We start from the raw sequence: 17,610 nt of genomic DNA on the forward strand, positions 1-17,610 counted from the left end.
AGTCTTTGTGCCGACACGTTGTGAAGATGAGGTTAAATGTGATTGGTGCATCACTGTTACAGAAGTATTATTTCAGTACCAGCAGTTTTACTTATAACTGAGTAATAATTCAGTGATGTAACTGTACTTGTACCTGAGTGGAGATTTTCTGTACAACACTGACTAGAATTAACATATTTGAGGCCTTGATTGAGCCATTTATCACACTCAGTGGTAAATTAGGGGTTCAAATAACAATTAATAAGCAATTAACGATATCATGCGTAACATTTATATATAAAAACAACAAGACCTTTGTTATATATATTTTGTTGAGTCGTGTTTTTCCATTTCTCTCAGTTGTTTCCAACAATGTTCAAACTCAGAGAAATCATAAAAGTAAGTAACGGCTTTAATAACGTAAAACATCAGAAGATACTTCAGAGACTAGGTAAGGAAGTCAACAATAGTGACTAAACACAACGCGAACAAAACCTTTAGACATAGCTCGTGATTCTCATCAGCAATGGTGGTTGTTTAATAATGAGGACAGCAACTCCCATGATCCCGCGCTGCTTAAATCTTTTGTTTTGATTGAGAGATGCCTCGCAGCAGAAATTACACACTGTGTGATTAAACTGTACTTAAAGATATGATATTGAATATGTCTGCATTAAAGTGCCTGAAAACGACTCGACCATTGTTGTATAATTTGTGGAGTTGTGTACAAAAATGCGCACAATCGTGATTTTTTTTAAGTAACAGTGAGTTTCAGTTGGTTGCGAATGTAGGAACATGGCCAAAAATAACACAAATAAAACTTTATTACCCAGTCCGTAAACGTCTGTGGTTGAGTTACGTGGATAGTTTTTGATCAGCAGTGTAGAATACAACTCCATGATCCCACTCTGCTTACGTCCCCTGTTTTGTTTTGATTGAGACACCTCTAGCAGCAGATGCTGTCCATTCAGCTGATTCATTCTTGTCAATCAAAGCCCTGTGATGTTTCCAAATTGCTTATTCTAATCAGCCGGCAGTCCAAAATGCAAAGACATTTCATTTAACTTTCACATAGTACAAAGAAAAGCATCAAATCCTCACAAATGAGAAGCCTCAGCGAATCTTTGGTCAAAATGGATTGCCGATTAATTTTCTGTCTGCCAAGCGACTCGATTAATCAACTTATTGTTTCAGCTTCGTCGCGAATAAAACCATTCATCTTTACTTTGGCTGTCATTTACTTGCATCAGCCCATCCTGTTGATTTCTCCTCATTATTTAAGCCTGCAATCATCACATACTTTCATTTTATCACGTACATCTTAAATAAATGTCCTCACTGGATACATATAAGTGCTCAGGGGGACATAAAAAAAAACCCACAGCAGCTTCTCTGTGTCAGACGTAAAGCAGGGCCCAGCTCTCAGAAAACCTGCTGACTTTATGGTGAATCAGGGAGTATGATTCCTTTATGACCATCAAGTGGAACAAATAAAGTTAAGGGCGTCCTCTGAGGGCTGATTGTCCTAGCCGGGAAGTGATCCCCAGCCCTCCTCTCTAACCCCGCCACATCAGAAAAAGGAGATGATTGTGTATTCCCCTTTACTCCGACCGCCTGGAGGAATGTTTGTCTGTTTATTGAGCTCCCCGCATCTTGTTAAAAACTATTCTCTTTCATTTCAGCTGTCTCCTCAAGTGACTGGGTAGCTGCACAGAATGGCAGCGCCTTTTTTTTTTTTTTTTCCAGCTGGAGGTGCATATTCTCCAGATAATACTGTTTGCCTCTAATTGTGTCGCGTCCTTTGCATCTGCGCCCTATTTGTTGATAAATTGGATTCATGCAGATGGAGCGAGCATAATTTAATCACCAGGGGAAGATGGATTCTTTTGAAGTGTCTTATAGTCTTGTGCATTTACCTCGTTAATATAAAAAGGGTTAATGTAAAGAGACAGGAAAATGTCGTTGAGAGACTTAAAAAAGGGAAAAGTAAGGCGCTGGCGGCCTGTTTCATGTGCGGCAGGCTGCAGTCGTGTGACCCTCCATGTAGGTCAGAAATGATTTTTTTCCTCTGAAGTGGAGAGTCCAGCGGAGACAGACGAGGCTATGTTGTCTTAATCAATAGCTCTGTGGTCTCCTTTTGTTGCCTCCCTCTTGAACAGAGGTCAGCAGTCAAAAGATCCTGTGATCTTATTTATTACTTGATTGTATTTCCTCCTAAATGTTCAGCCCACTAAACCTCATGACCACAGCTGTAAAAAAAAAAAAATCATCACAGCAGTCCTTTGTGGCCACAGATGATTTGATGGATGGAAAGTTGTCGTTTATATAAAAAGTTTTCACTCCCAAACAGTTGTCACAACTTTAGTGATAAAACGGTTCTACTTCATTTTTTAGCCTCCTGAAAGCCTTAAGCCTTTAAAAACAAGTCATGAATGTTTTACAGTATAGCAAAGAGAGCACATTAGCCTATATTGAGTTAGGGAAAGTGCTCATTTACGGCCCTGCACTGCAGTGAAGTTGACTAGCTTCAGTCCATAGCCCACGTTGAGAAGAAGGCCTGTCTTTGTAGCTAGCTAGCAGGTCTCTGTCCGTTTACAATAAATATTTATTTAAGTAAGAATTAAACACATTTAAATTTCTGCAGGATTTAAAGGTTACTCCTCAAAATATGAATTCCACCAGAGTCAAAAGCTGGGGCATGTTAGTCTGTTGCTGCATTGCTAACATAGCTTGAACAGGAGTCACTAGGTTTATATTTTCTCAGTCGTTATTGGATGTACGCAAGCGGCTGCTTTATTTAGTTATTTGGGTGAAACAAATTGGATTCCAAAGACCATGAAATGTTATATTTTGTATGTACAAATAACAGCTGGGGAAAAATCAATCAGTAAACGTTTAAGCTAACATTTATCCATGTTTATCTCAGCCGCTACCTTTCAGTCAAGCTACAAGGCTGCTAGGCCAGTGGCCGTAGTTCGAGTCTTCGTTTCAACATTTGTAAACGAGACACCAGTGGATAATTTTAAGGAGACCTCAGGACATTCTCAAGGTGTTTTTTTTTAACAAGTCTTGGGAACATCTCCAGCCATGATCATGGCTGTCAAGATAGCTAGCCAAAATATGATCTTTTCCAAAACTGAAATTCAACCTAAAGAAAGTGGCGACATTAAGAAACAGAACGTTCTAATTTATCTGTGGTTTTGCAAGAAATGTAGCCTATAGCATATCTGTTTAGCTAGCAGGTGCTCTTTTTACCAGTAATATTTATTTAGAAATAACCAGAAATTAACACATTTAAAGGATCAGACTATGTGTTCCAAACGTAGCTTGGACGGCACTTATTCTACTTAAGCTAGTTAGCTTACACCGGAGCTTTTTAGTTTTTATTTCGTCCATCATTATTGGACCTGCATAAGTGGCTGCCTCGATTAGTTATTTGGATCAACAAAGTGGATTACCAAAAGCATCAAAATTGATATTTTTTTCATGTACAAATAACAACTGGGGAAAAAAACTATCAATACATTTAAATTTAGCTAGGGCTAGCTTCCAGTTGATAAACTTCAGGTCTAGCTTTTTTGACCTGTCTGATTTGACAAAAACTATTGTTTTTAATATCCTATGACAGAAAGTAAATACATAGCCTAATGAATGTTTGGCAATTGAACATATTAATTAAACATGTCTTGAAACTTTATTTATTTCAATATGATGTGTGTATTATATTAATTAGGCTGGTAGTAGTATTTCTTCATGTATAAATGTTTTTTAGTTATAAATGAAGGATTTCACCAATTTATACACTCTCATGAGAAAACTCCAGCTCCCAGTTAAGGCCAAACATCGAAAGACATCTGGTAAATTAGCCTTGAGTTGGAATTTTTTTTTCTTATTTTTATTTATTTAATCAAATTAGCCTTTCCTAAACCAAGAATGAACCTTGAGGCTCGACATGCTGTCATGGTTTTTACCAGTTTTAAACAGTTTTGAATGTTAAGTATTGTTCATAAACAGGATACATATTCGCCTACATACCACAAATACTGCAAAGGTATGTTAATGTGTCATCAAATATGGTAAAGGCAATGTAACACCATGTTATTAATCATTCAATAACATGTATACTCCAGTCACAGATAGGGGAAGTTAAACTCGTAAACCACTTGTTGTTGTTTTTTTTGGCCTATGACTACATTATACAGTAGTGTTTTATAAGAAATATCGTATTCATAGTGCAATTCATTTGATATTTGGATGGCTCAAGTGTTATTTGACAAACCTGAGTGGTTCTGAAGCATTTTCTAAAATAGTGTGACTGTTATCTTCATCGTCTTTTGTGAAATTGTGATCAATTATATTTCAGTCCAAGCCCCTTAATGTGAAAAGAATTGTAAAAAAGTTATCGATACAGTCTCTGAATATGCAATGTGTGTTTTGTATGTAGAGCTTTTAAAAAGGTGACGCACATGTTGCCACATGATTTGCTGCTGATGACACAGATGGCAACTCATTTGGATGATATCTCCTTCAACATGCAGCTCTCCAGAGTCGAATCTTAAGTCCCTGTCCTCCACGGGAACAGAGTCCATCCAGGCGAATAATGTTTTCAGAGTCCTCTCCACTGCATTTTCAGGACAAGCTGATGCTGGTCAGACACCGCAGTTATCAAATAATATACTGACAGGGCCCTCTAAATGGCTGTCAGTTCCACAAAGTGAGGCAGGAGTTTGATGTGAGGCTGCTGTCACACTAAATGGGCGAAACCTGCTTTTAATTTGAATAATGATGATGTCACGCATTGAAAAGCAGGTGCAGCAAATTGCTCATTTTTAATCCTTTTAGACTTCAGAGCTGCCTTTGACACCGTTGATCATCCAATTTAAATTTGAATGGGTGGTATTACCTGCACCCGCGCTTGACTGATTCATCCCCCTCCACTCAGACAGAAACCTCTATTTCGCCAGTGGAAGCTCATCGTTCTCCTCAGCGATCATATTAGGAGTTCCTCAGGGCTCAATGTCTGGACCATACCTTTTTTCATACACAAATTGCCTGGGCCATATCAAACACAACGTTTAATTTTGTTGCTATGGTAATTTCATGGAGCTATCCTTAAACTACGCTATACTGGTCAAGATTTTTAGCTGTGCTGGCTCAAACGCTGGCAATGTGGGTCCGTCTGTCCGTCTACTGCTTTAGGTCAGGCTGAAATATTAACATGATGAATCCTACTGACTTCATTAATCAACTGTGTTTTTCTCTTGAGCCACAAGCAGATCATCTCTCAAGTATCTCAACTTCTGCTCGATGATATTCTTCTAGTGCCACCATGAGGTTTACATTTGCGGTTTTGAGTGGGATTTTCTCAATAACAATCAGCTGAAATATATAAATAAACATAAATTGATTGAGATTCATGTCCACCTCAGACTAAATACCTGCAAAACAATGACACTCTCATCAGCCTCAGTTGCACTTTGTGTTTAGCTAATGCACTAAACAAAAACTGCGTGTACCATTAAAATCCTGCCCCGGTGTAGTTAGCAATAATGAGTTGTGTAACACAGCTGCATCACCACCAAGTATTTTTTAAACAATGGTATAACATGGCAATAACATCATTCACCGCCCCTGTTCAGTTGATCTCATCCTCTGCTCAGAGGCTAAAAGGAGCTCCAGGACTTTGTTGTCTCCCCAGTTTGCAGACATCTTTAGTTGATGATGTTCTGTTTTGAAGTCTCCTGTGTGAGTACTTCTCATCGATTATGGCTTAAACATTAAAACTGAAAGTTCACCGTTAAGCTTGTTAACCAAACAGTCTCTCTTCAGTGCTTATTTTTTGTAGCTGTTCTGGAGTTTTAGAAGCAAAATTCTGGATGAACCGGGGTCATCCTGACTCGAACAGATAAAAGAGCCAGACATGATTAAAAGACGACTATCATCTGTGACGGCATTTATTACCACAGAAAATATATCTTCTCAGAAGCTCTCCAAAGTGAATAAACTTGAAAAGACTGGATTCATTTCATAATGTCAACAGGGAAAAGACAGCTTCTTACGTTTTTTTTTAAGGGTTATTTGTTGTTCGGCAATGAAACCTTTTCCTAAAGAAATGTCCCAGGTTACATTACAAACAAATAAGACATTCGTTTTACTGAGGAACCAAACCATCATAGCAAAAATATTTGTGTATCACCTGTTCTACTTTATCACTATAAATAGATCATGGGGAGGTGTTTCATTTAAATTTGTATTCACAACAAGAAAGAGGTTTTGATCCTTATTTTCAGCAGCATGGTTTTCAAAAAACATCAAATATTAATATTTCCCTCATTTAGTAAGACAACACACAACTTGGTACAAGTCTTTCAGAAGATGTTGTAGCAGCCATCAGAATTCACAGGCAAATTGATCCCACTGGAGCTTCCCATACTGTATACTGTCTGCATTCACACAGGAGAGTAACTTGTCGGTAATTGGTTATCGTGATGAATTTTAGGCATCAATAGTTCCTTTGTCTTTAACCAAATAAAAAAAAGCCTCCCAGTATCAGTTAATGACAGATATATAAGAAGATAAAAGACAGTAATGGGTATTGAGTAACATAACGAGCTTCAGAGTTGGTAAATGTTTACTTTAATTGCAGCACACATGGGTTGTTTGTCCTCCAGGAGCTTTACTGTAACTCCATCCATGTGTGCTGCAGGATGGGCAGACGCACCACATCCTCACTCTGATTCTCTCACTTTTAGAGGTGATTGTGCTATTTCACAATCAATTCTGCTCAGAAGAACAAAATTAATAGTGAGGTAGGTGCCTATGCCAATTGCATATTTACCGAAACGCAACTGTGGCTGCATTCGTTCACATCCCGATAAGGAGAAGAAATTGCAGAACCGGAACGCACCGGACTTTTAAAGACAAATAATCATCATGGAAATGGGATTTGCTCTCTAATTGTATTGCGGTGTCCCAAGTCATTTATTCAAATTAATATCCTCACTGTGTTTACCTGTTGTGGGAAGCGCTGTGCATCTTAATGTCCTCTATTTTTCTGAATCCATTACATACTCTCAATATAGACAATGTTACGGGTCACTTTTCATGACGTCCACTGATGAGGCGGCGCAAAGTAAAAAGCTATTATCTTTAATTGATTTCCCTCTCCGAATCTATACCAATCACAAAGGAAGAGACGGATAAAGAGCAGATGAGGTGGAGGAGGGTTCACGAGACAATAGGTAGATGTGGACTGTGCTACAACAAGATTCCAGGAAAATAGGAGCAAGATTACTGTACATTCATAGTGAATTATTTTGATCAGTGGGTAATCTCTGAGCAACCCCGGATGTGCGCAATTGTGGATGCAAGAGTGTGAGTGTGAGATGATCCCTGAGAGGCCAGCAGACCAAGCCGGTGACCTAATTATGATGAATCAGAGCTGGGAAAAGCTGTCTGGCCACCAGCCTGTTCTAAGTGGCTTTCCGGTCCACAGCAACAGCATAAACGGCCTCAACAAGGCAACAAAACACAACAGGTATTCTGAGAGCTCGACAGAGGCAGCACATATGTTGCTGAGCACACGTTATTGGTTGTATGTGCTGAATACTGAGTCAGATGTGATCAATAAGACAAGATGGGGGATTTTTGATGCTATTAAAAGCTCCTAATTGTGACAGAGTGATTTTTGAGTTCTCATTCCCAACTTGTCAAATTGATGTGCAGGGTTTCCCAACTTATCGAAAATTGCTTCAGTATAAAAATGTTCTTACAAATGTAACTAGGCCGTCGGTCGGCTGCTGGTCAGTGTCAAGGCTGCTGCTGAGCGTCGATCACCCTAGTTTTTGCATTGTGTCTCAAACTTGTGGCACTAGTCGCCCCTTGACAGTTGTAATTTGGCCATTTGAGCATGTTGAACTGGCAGCAGAGGCGGTCAGTCAAAGAAATCACTCTGATACTCCAGCCATCCATTGTCTGTAACCGGTTTATCCCTTTTATGGGGTCGCGTTTTTTTTTTTTTTTTTGCTGGAGCCAATCCCATCTGTCTCTGGGCGAGGCGAGGGTTAACCACACATCAGGAGCAATTTGGGGTTCAGTATCTTGCTCAAGGACACTTCCACATGCAGCTCAGCGCCGCCCGGAGCTGGGATTCCCACCCATGACCTTCCGATCACTAGCCGACATGCTCTACCCGCTGAGCTACTCAGCTACGTTGTATGTCATTTTTTTTGTCTTGTCGTCACTTTCCACTTCCTGTCTTGGTTTTTTTTACCTCCCTTTTTGTGTACACCTGTGTAATCACTTATTCATTAGCCCTTGTGTATTAAAGCGTGTGATTTTCCTTTACTCTTTATCAGTTTATCTGTTTTTGTTGTCCTTTTTCCCTGTTTGAAATAAATGAAAATACAGACTACCGCCACCTGTTGGACTGGAGACGTATTTCCCCTCAGGTGGAGGCATGTAGGGCAAGCTAGTTGGCTGCCGGCTGTCTTTGTGGTGAGTTTAGGAGCGATTTTTTTCGCAGAGAAACTGGTGACTTAAAGGGGGGCAGCAGTCAAGCTTCACCCCGCTATTTTTTTGATACTGGTATGGTGTTAGCTTAGCTTAGCTTAGCTTAGCCTTGAAGCAAGGGGGAAAGGGGGCTAGCCTGATTCTGTCCCAGGGTGACGAAGACACCTCAAACGCTCACTAAATCTTCAGCGTTATATTAGGGACCGTACTTTCACTGGGTGCAGTGACTTCCTGTTCAGTCAAACAGAAGTCCTGGACATAACTCCCTGTGAAACCACACCAAATTGTTTGAAGAATTTGATTTCTGTACAGATTAAAGACGTAATATTTCGATTAGTGAGATTCCCCTGTTTCCCGTCTTTATGCTAAGCTAAACTAAGTGGCAGCCTTATAAGAACTGAGAGTGAGATCAATATTTTCATCTCACTGGATATCTAAAGTTGAAGGCAAAAAAAAAAAGATCTAAATTGTGTGAGCTTGTCATAGAAATATGCAAATCCCTGTAGAGTCCCAGGTACCCAGATCAAAGAGCAGCTGTTCGGGGACACACACATTACTGCATGACCTCTCTTAACTTATGGGTAAATAGTGAAACAGAATACTCTGGGGGCTTGAGAAAGGCTCGCCCTGTACTCTGGCATGACATTGGGCCTCCGAGTGGTATTAGGCGCTCTCCGCGACACATTTAAGACTTGAATATGTCGCTTTGAGGAATTTCTTGGGTTTCTCAGATGGATGTTCGAGCCTCAAACCATGAACGCAGTATGAAATCGGCCGACAATATCCACCGAGACACCTTCCACAAAGAGCCAGTGGCAGCCACAGCATCTCCTGGGATAGTTTGGAATTTTTTTCTTCCTTTCTGTCAAGTGGTTATCTGATCGTCAGTCAAGGGAAAAGGTGAGTATGGAGCGCAAACAAAAGGCGCTTGAATAAACTAGCTCCCGGCCACATTATTCAGACTCTGGGTATTGTATTCTGCTGACAAGCCTCAACAGGACGCAAACCTCCAGAGCAGCTTCTCTGGGGATGGGTAGGACTCCTTTGCTCTGCCTGACAAGGATCTCAGTGGAAGTTATGTACATAATCAGTATCTTTACTGCTGCAGGTAACAAATCACAACTGTTGTACTCCGCTCTGTGTCACAATTTAAAAAAAAACAGAAACACCTGTAACATATTATGCAACGCAAACTACAGCCCCGCTGGAAATACGACTTCCCATTAAATGTTGAGGGTTTTTTTTCCAGACTGCATTAGCTGCGTCTGTGTTGACTCACTTATGTGGCTGGACTTGATGTATTTTTTGACTGCTTTATGTTTAAACTTGTTGCCAATATTTTTTCCACTTTACTGTAGAAACACCCAATAGCACAATGCAGTCAGTCCAATGACAGCGGAAATTGCCACTTAGAGTTCATTTGGTAGAGTTGACTCAACGTTGTTAACACCATGTAAACTGCATTTATATAGCCACAGTATTCATAGTGCAATGTACAGGCATTTGTATTTCTCCTCAGTATGTATATATTGTATAGATCATAATCTCATTTAAGTAGATGCTGTGATGGCACTAATTTTGCTAAAGGAATCTTATTTGGGGTCTATTACAATATCTGTTCTTTAAAAAATCTGTTCCTTTCAATCTCTTTGTGGCTCTCTGAAATTAGGATGTATGTACTTTTGATGCCACACCACATGTTTTATATGTCAACATGTTTTGAGCAAATCAACCAAGATGTGAGTCTTCGCTCTCAGACTGGTTTACTTGAATACTTTCTATGGGTCTAAAGAGGTCAAATCAGCCCTTCATTGATAAAGATGGGTGAAAAAAATGTCTCTTGTAGAGATTAGTTTTTCTATTTCTTGAAAAGTTTATTTTGGAGAAGAAGAGTACATTAATCAACATTCAAACAAATGTAAAAAAACAAAAAAAAAGCACCTGAGTTAGCTAAACAGCTGGTTCTCGTCATTGGATCATTGTTCATATTTGTGGGTGTCACCAAGCTTTTCTGCTTTTCTATCCTGTTGATCACCTCTCGACATCTCAGATATATTTTGAAAGTTTGAAATAAGAAACAGTTATAGCAATACGATCTGTAACAGGCTGAAACTGAAAAAGAAAAATGGTTATTTCAGAAGTTTGGCCTCCAGTATTGATGATGTTGGTCGGTTGGTTCCTGTGGCACTTTGGCTCAAACAAAAATGTCTTCAGATGAGTCATGAGATGAGATTATGGATAATTATGGTTTCAAGAGGATGTTTTATCGTTGATCCACTGTTTGTTCCATGGCAAGTTACTAAAAAACTAGAAGAAGAAGGAGAATCTTTATTTACTCCATAATGTACGACATACTGAAACTAAAAACTAAACATTTCCATGAAGTTTAGGTGTGTAGATATTCATGGTTACCGGAGAGGGACTTTGAATGCTTTTGGCTTTTGAAGCATATTCTTCCCAAAGGATGAACTCATCCATTTTGGCCCTTATATTAGTACTTCTGGCTAAAATCTTACCTTTGTCCATGAGATATCTGACAGTGGGATTCCCGTTGGATTTCTTAAGATATTTACGGTACAGAAAACCCTGATTTTAGTGACCCCTTGATCTCACCCCTTGCCAAATTCTCCACCTGTACTGTAGAAGCAGCACCAGACTTAATAGGCCCATCATAATGAGATTTACTGAACACTTTCAGTCTCCAGTTGAGTTACTCATTCCGTCTTTGTGTTTTTTATGTCCCCCGTTATCAGTTTGATGAGCCAAGAAGCTCAAGGCTTTGAACAGCCTGAACCAGGGCCACAGTTACAAAACCTTTATCGCGCTGTAAATTATTCTGATGATGGATCTCCTTAACGGTTGTTTTTTGTTTTTTTTTTATCTAAAGAACAGAGTGTTACTGAGGGTCTCTTCTTGATGTAATTACCAGAGAAAACTCTTATAAGCTTGTTTTATTACAACCCCCGATTCCAAAAAGGTTGGGACGCCGGGACAGAATGCAATCATTTGCAAACAAGTGTTTACAAAGTGTTTTATGAAGTGTTCTCCGGCCCATAATGTAATGTCCTTTACACGGTCGTGTTTCACAAAGTGGTGGGCATCTGTGCTTTAGAGTTGTTTGACTATTCAGGGCCGCCATACATGCAAATGTTCGTCCCTACTACAGGCATACTGCAGGCCACAGTTCAGGATTAAGTGGTTAGCAGAAATTGGTGGTCCTCTTCTTTATGTATGGTTCCAGTATCTAACCAGACTGCTTGATGTCCTGCAATGCACCTGTAAGTGACGAGGTTAACTCTGCAGCACCTTTATCAGCAGGTGAAACTCACATTGCCCTCATTGTGTTTTTTTGATGGACCCAGTATTTTCACAAGATCATCTTCACTCAACTCCATGTCGTCCTGTATTGTTAACTTTCGCAATGAAAAGAATAATAAATACATCGGACGCAATGTTTTTTTGCCAGATGACGTATTAAATAAACACATATGAGAAAACAGACTTTGTTGTGGTATGCTGGTGCACTCTCCAGCGTGGTGACACATTGTGACGGGATATGCGTCATGAAATACCATCTGCATACAAAACTAAAATTGCAGAGCATCATCCGTTGTTCTGTTTTTAGGCTGGATTCTCTCTGTGATTACCGAGAGATAATAGATGCAATCATGTTTACGACAGTATCCAACAAAACCTTCCACAATGTGTTAAAAAGTTATTTGGGACTGCCGCTTTTTTAATTTAGCTTGAATGCCACTTGCTATTGCTATTTTTCCTGATTTCCAAGAAGACTCGGAAATATGTCAGCAAGCTAGGATTTCAAACATAAACCACCAGGCAGCCGAATACTTGTGCAGAGCAATGTTTTGCAATAATGAGCCTTATAAACACTGCATCAATATTACAATCCCCCCTCCGAGAAATAGATTGTTTGTCTTTCCAAGCTAGTAGTCACAGTCTTCCCTGCCATAAATATCCTCTGTCATTGGTGCATTCCTCTCCCTTCACCACAGCCTTTGAGTCTTTTCGGAGATTGCCTGGTCTGCACCGATGCTTTCATTCCAGTGGACTGATCACAGGAGACCTGATCCAGCTGTGTCATGAGTTGCGGAAAAAAAAAACCCTCGGCTGATAAGAGACCAAGACCCTGAGTGATGTGGGATAAGACGTGACTTTAAAGGCAACAAGCAGCATTTGGATTGTATTAGGAGATAATGCTAATGACGTTCAGATTAGCACTAATTCAGCCCTCTGTGACTGAAGGGAGCACATACACACACACAAAAAAAAACCTCTGGCTTTAGATCACTGATGATAGCATCAATATGAGACATGCCACTGAGCACAGGAATGGATATGAATCAAGGGCCTGTAGGGGCAGACGTGTCATCATCCCGCAACAGCAGCGTTAGTTGCCACAGACAGCTGGAATGTTCCACTGGGATGACAGAAGGTGTGTCCGATCACACAACAACATCCCCCCACCTCTCTCAACGCCACCCTTCCCCATCAACATGCCTCCTTGTTGAACCCCCCACCAGCTCTAATCTCCCCTGTCCCTGTCCCTGTCCCTGCTAAGCGGTCAGTTGAGACAAATGGCGGGGAGCTGCTCGGTGGTGAGGACGCAGCAGGTGCTGCACTGTCAAAGGCCACTTCACACCTCCTCTCTCTCTCACACCAATGCCATTATTGCCCCCATCCATTCCCCCCCGCGAGCCACAGCCACCCTCGTCACGGGAGGGGTGAGAGGGACTCTCCAGGGTCTGCTTTGTTATCAGCATGCTCCAGCTTTGAAGTGAGCTGGGCCAGAATCTGGACTGTGTTTACTTGAAGGCATCTCCCTTGTTGTGTGTGTCAGCCTGAGGTAATTACGGCTCAGCAAGTAGCCCTGACCGTGATGACACGGTGGGGTAGGTGTGGAGAAGTAGGCAGGGCCTGGAGTACATCAGCGTCTGAGGCGGCTCTTACTCACTAGGATGTGGTGTAGACAAGGGAGCTCCCAAGTGGGGTCTGCTTGCATGGGCATGATTTGTTAAAATAAGCAGCGACCACGGCCAATAATGTCCTATAATTGTATTGTTATCATGAAGTGCAGGCATGCTGTGCTTTTTTTCTCAGTGGGGTGTCACATCAAAGACCTGTTAGGCAAAGCAGTTCATTTGGAAGTACAATTTCTGTTGCATAATTCTAAGTGACAGCATGCTTAAGTTGTTATTTTGTAGTATTAATATATGGTAATGGATTTTCCTATTCATTCTGGTTCAGGAGTTTGAGAAAGAACCAATAACTTCAGACAGGAAATCAGTGTTTTTGTGTTTTCGCTTTTGCTTCTATGAGTTTTAAGTTAAGATGTATTATGTAAATAGTTCAATAATTTGGGTAAACAACTGTATTTGCTTTCTTGCAGAGAGTTAGCTGAGAAGATTGATACCCCTGACATGTGTGTATGCTCAAAATGAAGCTAGCTGGTTAGCTTATCTTAGCATAAAGACTGGAAACAGGATGAAACAGATGGTCTGGTTGGTCAAAAGGTAAGTTTGCTTGTAAGAATGACATGTTATGGTATTTTTACGTGGGGCTGTGTGCCATGTGAATATCAGAAAGTTGGATATTCTATTGGGAAGAAAAACAAATATGTGTAGTCCCAAAATGTTGAACTTTTCTTTTAAAAAGTAGGACTGGCAATATTCACTATCACTATATATTATCTTATTCTCACTGTTTTCAATTCCCATGAAAAGACCAAAACCAACAATGTGTTTGAACATTTCTCAAAACTTTTCATTCAACTCTAAACCCAGAAGACTAAAAGCAAATCATAGATAGAAACTTTCAGTTCTAAAAAAGGCTGAGTAAGTTCCCAAAATATCTGACTGATACACAATTTGTGCTCTAGTGAGTATTAATGCCACCATCAAAACGTATGTGGGTATAAAGATAAACTCCAGAACACGGGGGAATATTCCTCGGTGTTGACCTTCAACTACGTAGGCAATGATAATAATCACATGGCTGTCCTTTTCATTCATTTGTTAACTGTAAGATAATTACCATCTTTTACTTCTCCCCCATGATACCTCGTGCCAGTAATGTGCATCCTTTCAACGAACTGGATCACTGATGTAGATCTAGATGAGCAACTTCTACTGTGTGAATACTACACTACACAGTATTTTTTATTTTTTTTGCTTAGCCCACTTTGCTAATGCTTCATATCCCACTCCAATAAATGTTTTTTCCCAAAACATCACTATCGAAATATCTACGTGAGGGGTTCTATTTAATACAAAGTATTTCCAACATGTTGAGTTCATGTGAATAAACTGAATAACTTAATCTTACACTAAAGATCAATTAAGTTAATGCAATCTTTTAAGTACTGTACATAAAGGTTATGCATTACATATTGATTACTTTACTTGCAAAATTGCATCAAACTAATTTAAGCTGAGTGCCTTATTCACTTTATTCATATAAACTCAACATGATAGAAATCATTTGCATGAAAGAATATGCTTATGTAACTGAATAACAGGGACATTTTATGTGTAACTGGAACACATAAAGTCATTAGCGTTCCAGCTGACCATCAAAAATGTCCTTAATATGGAAACTACTAGAGAATCATTTTGCTTATTTAGCTTTGCCAATTATTTTCAGCAGTTGTACTTTTCATAGAGGACTCGAAAAACAAGCCAAGTCTATCAGAGTCGTTCCAAAAACTCTGGTCACACATTGCACAAGCTCACTGGTGAGAGTCTGATAATAAGATTTCTCCCTCCTCCAGCTTACGCAGTAGCTAAAAAACAAGATGTAAGCAGAATACCAAATGACTGCAGAAGCCTTTAAATGAAGACACAAGCTGTTTTTTGTTATAGATCACATTTTAACCCTAAAACAATCTTGTTCCTCCGGCTCCAAACATGTTGATGATGTCAGTGTTTGCATGAAGTCAAAGGTGAGACTTCTACGTAACGCTGCTGCAGACCTTGTAGAGGCTCGTAGATACACGGGCACACGGACGACTGGATGTAATCTGCAACTAACATGACGTGGAAGATTGGTGCATTGCAAAAGGTCAGATATCCCCGTGCAGGCCTGCTGCAGTTGTCAGAGAGGATGTGTAAGCTCTCTGTCAGAGTAATACCACGGAAAATAAGGATTGCATCATGTCTGTGAGGTGTATTTTATAATCACGCGCATCACCATCACACAGTGACTTATTATGAAATCCTGTGCTCTTTGTGCTGACTGCAGATCTTTTTGAGGTACATCTCAAAAACAAATCTAAGCACGATTAGGATATTTATCTTGTCATTGTCTCTTTCAACTCGCTACAATTAATTTGGGATGTTATCCAGATTTAATAGATGTTCTTGCTCGTGAAAGAATAATTGCCCGTCTGCTTTGAACACTGCCGGAGCACACGTAGCTAATTTGAAAAAATGTAAATCAACTCTGTTTAATGAATAAAACCTGTCATTTAGAAATATAAATTAAAAAAAAAAAAAAACAACAGCATGAATTCCCACACAGACCAAGGTGACGAAACACATATGGCAGAGAGTTGATGTGACAATGAAAGCTTTTTTCAAAGCAAGTACACTCACAGATTAGGGAGGATCTATAAAGTCTATCGCAATCTGATAAGACTTCTGGTGTTTTCATTGGTGAGTGTCTGCTTTTATCTCCTACAACTGCTCAGCCTCTCTTATCATGTGCAGCACAGTCTGGAATTCCAGCCTCTGATGATGGTCTCGTAATCTTTGGTTACCCAAGCAAAGAGTTAAAACTTACATGGATTGTGAAATATTTCACAAACTGGCCCACAGCCCTACCTGTAAGTCACAAAGATCGATCTTCCAGCTAGAACACCTTCAAATGTTTGTTTTTAACACCGAACTTCTCAGGTAGAGGAAAAATATTTTCTATTTATGATGAACTGGGATATGGATGGAAATGGAGTTTGGCTATAACAGAGGAGCAATGGGAAGAGGTGAAGGGAGTGCAGGCTGCTTCAAATTTGTACCAGGCACCGCCTGATGCAGTTCACAGTGCTGCATCCATTTGAATTTCGCCAAAGTTAAAGGAATTGTTCGACTTTTTGGGGAATATGTTTATTGGTTTCCTTGCAGAGAGATGAGAAGATTTAGCAGAAATGAAGCTACAGCCAGCAGCTGGTTAGCTTAGCTTACCTTAGCTAAGATTAAAAAAGTGTAATCACAGGGAAAACAGATTGCTCTCTCTGAAAGTGGCAAAATCTGTCTAAAAGCACCTGTAAAGCTCACTAAGTCAAATCTTATCGTTTATTCCATTCAAGTACATTGAGTACATGGAGTCTGAGTACATGGACAGAGACAGTTTGTTGGTCCTTACAAATGTCCTCCTTGACGAACACCAGGGTAATTAACGACTCATTTAAAAGCATGAATAAAATAAGTTCTCAGAAGATGACAACTCTCCTAACAGAGTGCTGAATTCCTCCAGCGTGTGGCGGGTGCTTGGTGCCACCGTTTACAGAATCAATCATCAGTGTGAACGATCACATCATTATCTCTATAGTTATCGTTAAAATTCATGGTAACGACGACCGCTTAGTGTCCCTAAAGGTCAAGCTATTCCAAAACATGAGAGAGGCTCGGGTGTGTTTTGTGTCCCCCATGAAATGAGATCATTATCTACAAACACGTGCAAACCCTCCGCCACCAATGTTTTCACTTGATAAGAAAAAAGCCAATTAAGAGCGTTATAGAAACTGTCATAATAAATGCTGTTTGCACTTCTTCATTTCAGAGGTTGTTTTATTTTTCATCCCTCGCTGCAAAATAAATCCACTGACATGAAGCCTGGAGGAATACAACTTGAGGTAAGGCTCGTCTGCCTTGATGCCAAGAGAAAGCAGAGGCAATGGTTGACCTTGTCCTTCTTTGCTGTTGGTCTGTGGGTTTGGGCCAGGGACAGGAACTCCCTGTACAGACACTGTGTCTGCGATTGCTGAAACTACTCCACAGTAGAACGCTTTGTTCACTGCCACCAAGGAAAACCTAGACAACAAAAACACACACACGCTGGAAAAATGAACACTTGAGAGGGGTCGTTTTCTCCTCAAAACGTCTTGCT

Source organism: Sparus aurata, chromosome 21 (genome assembly GCF_900880675.1).
Source record: "Sparus aurata chromosome 21, fSpaAur1.1, whole genome shotgun sequence".
Lineage (NCBI taxonomy): Eukaryota > Metazoa > Chordata > Actinopteri > Spariformes > Sparidae > Sparus > Sparus aurata.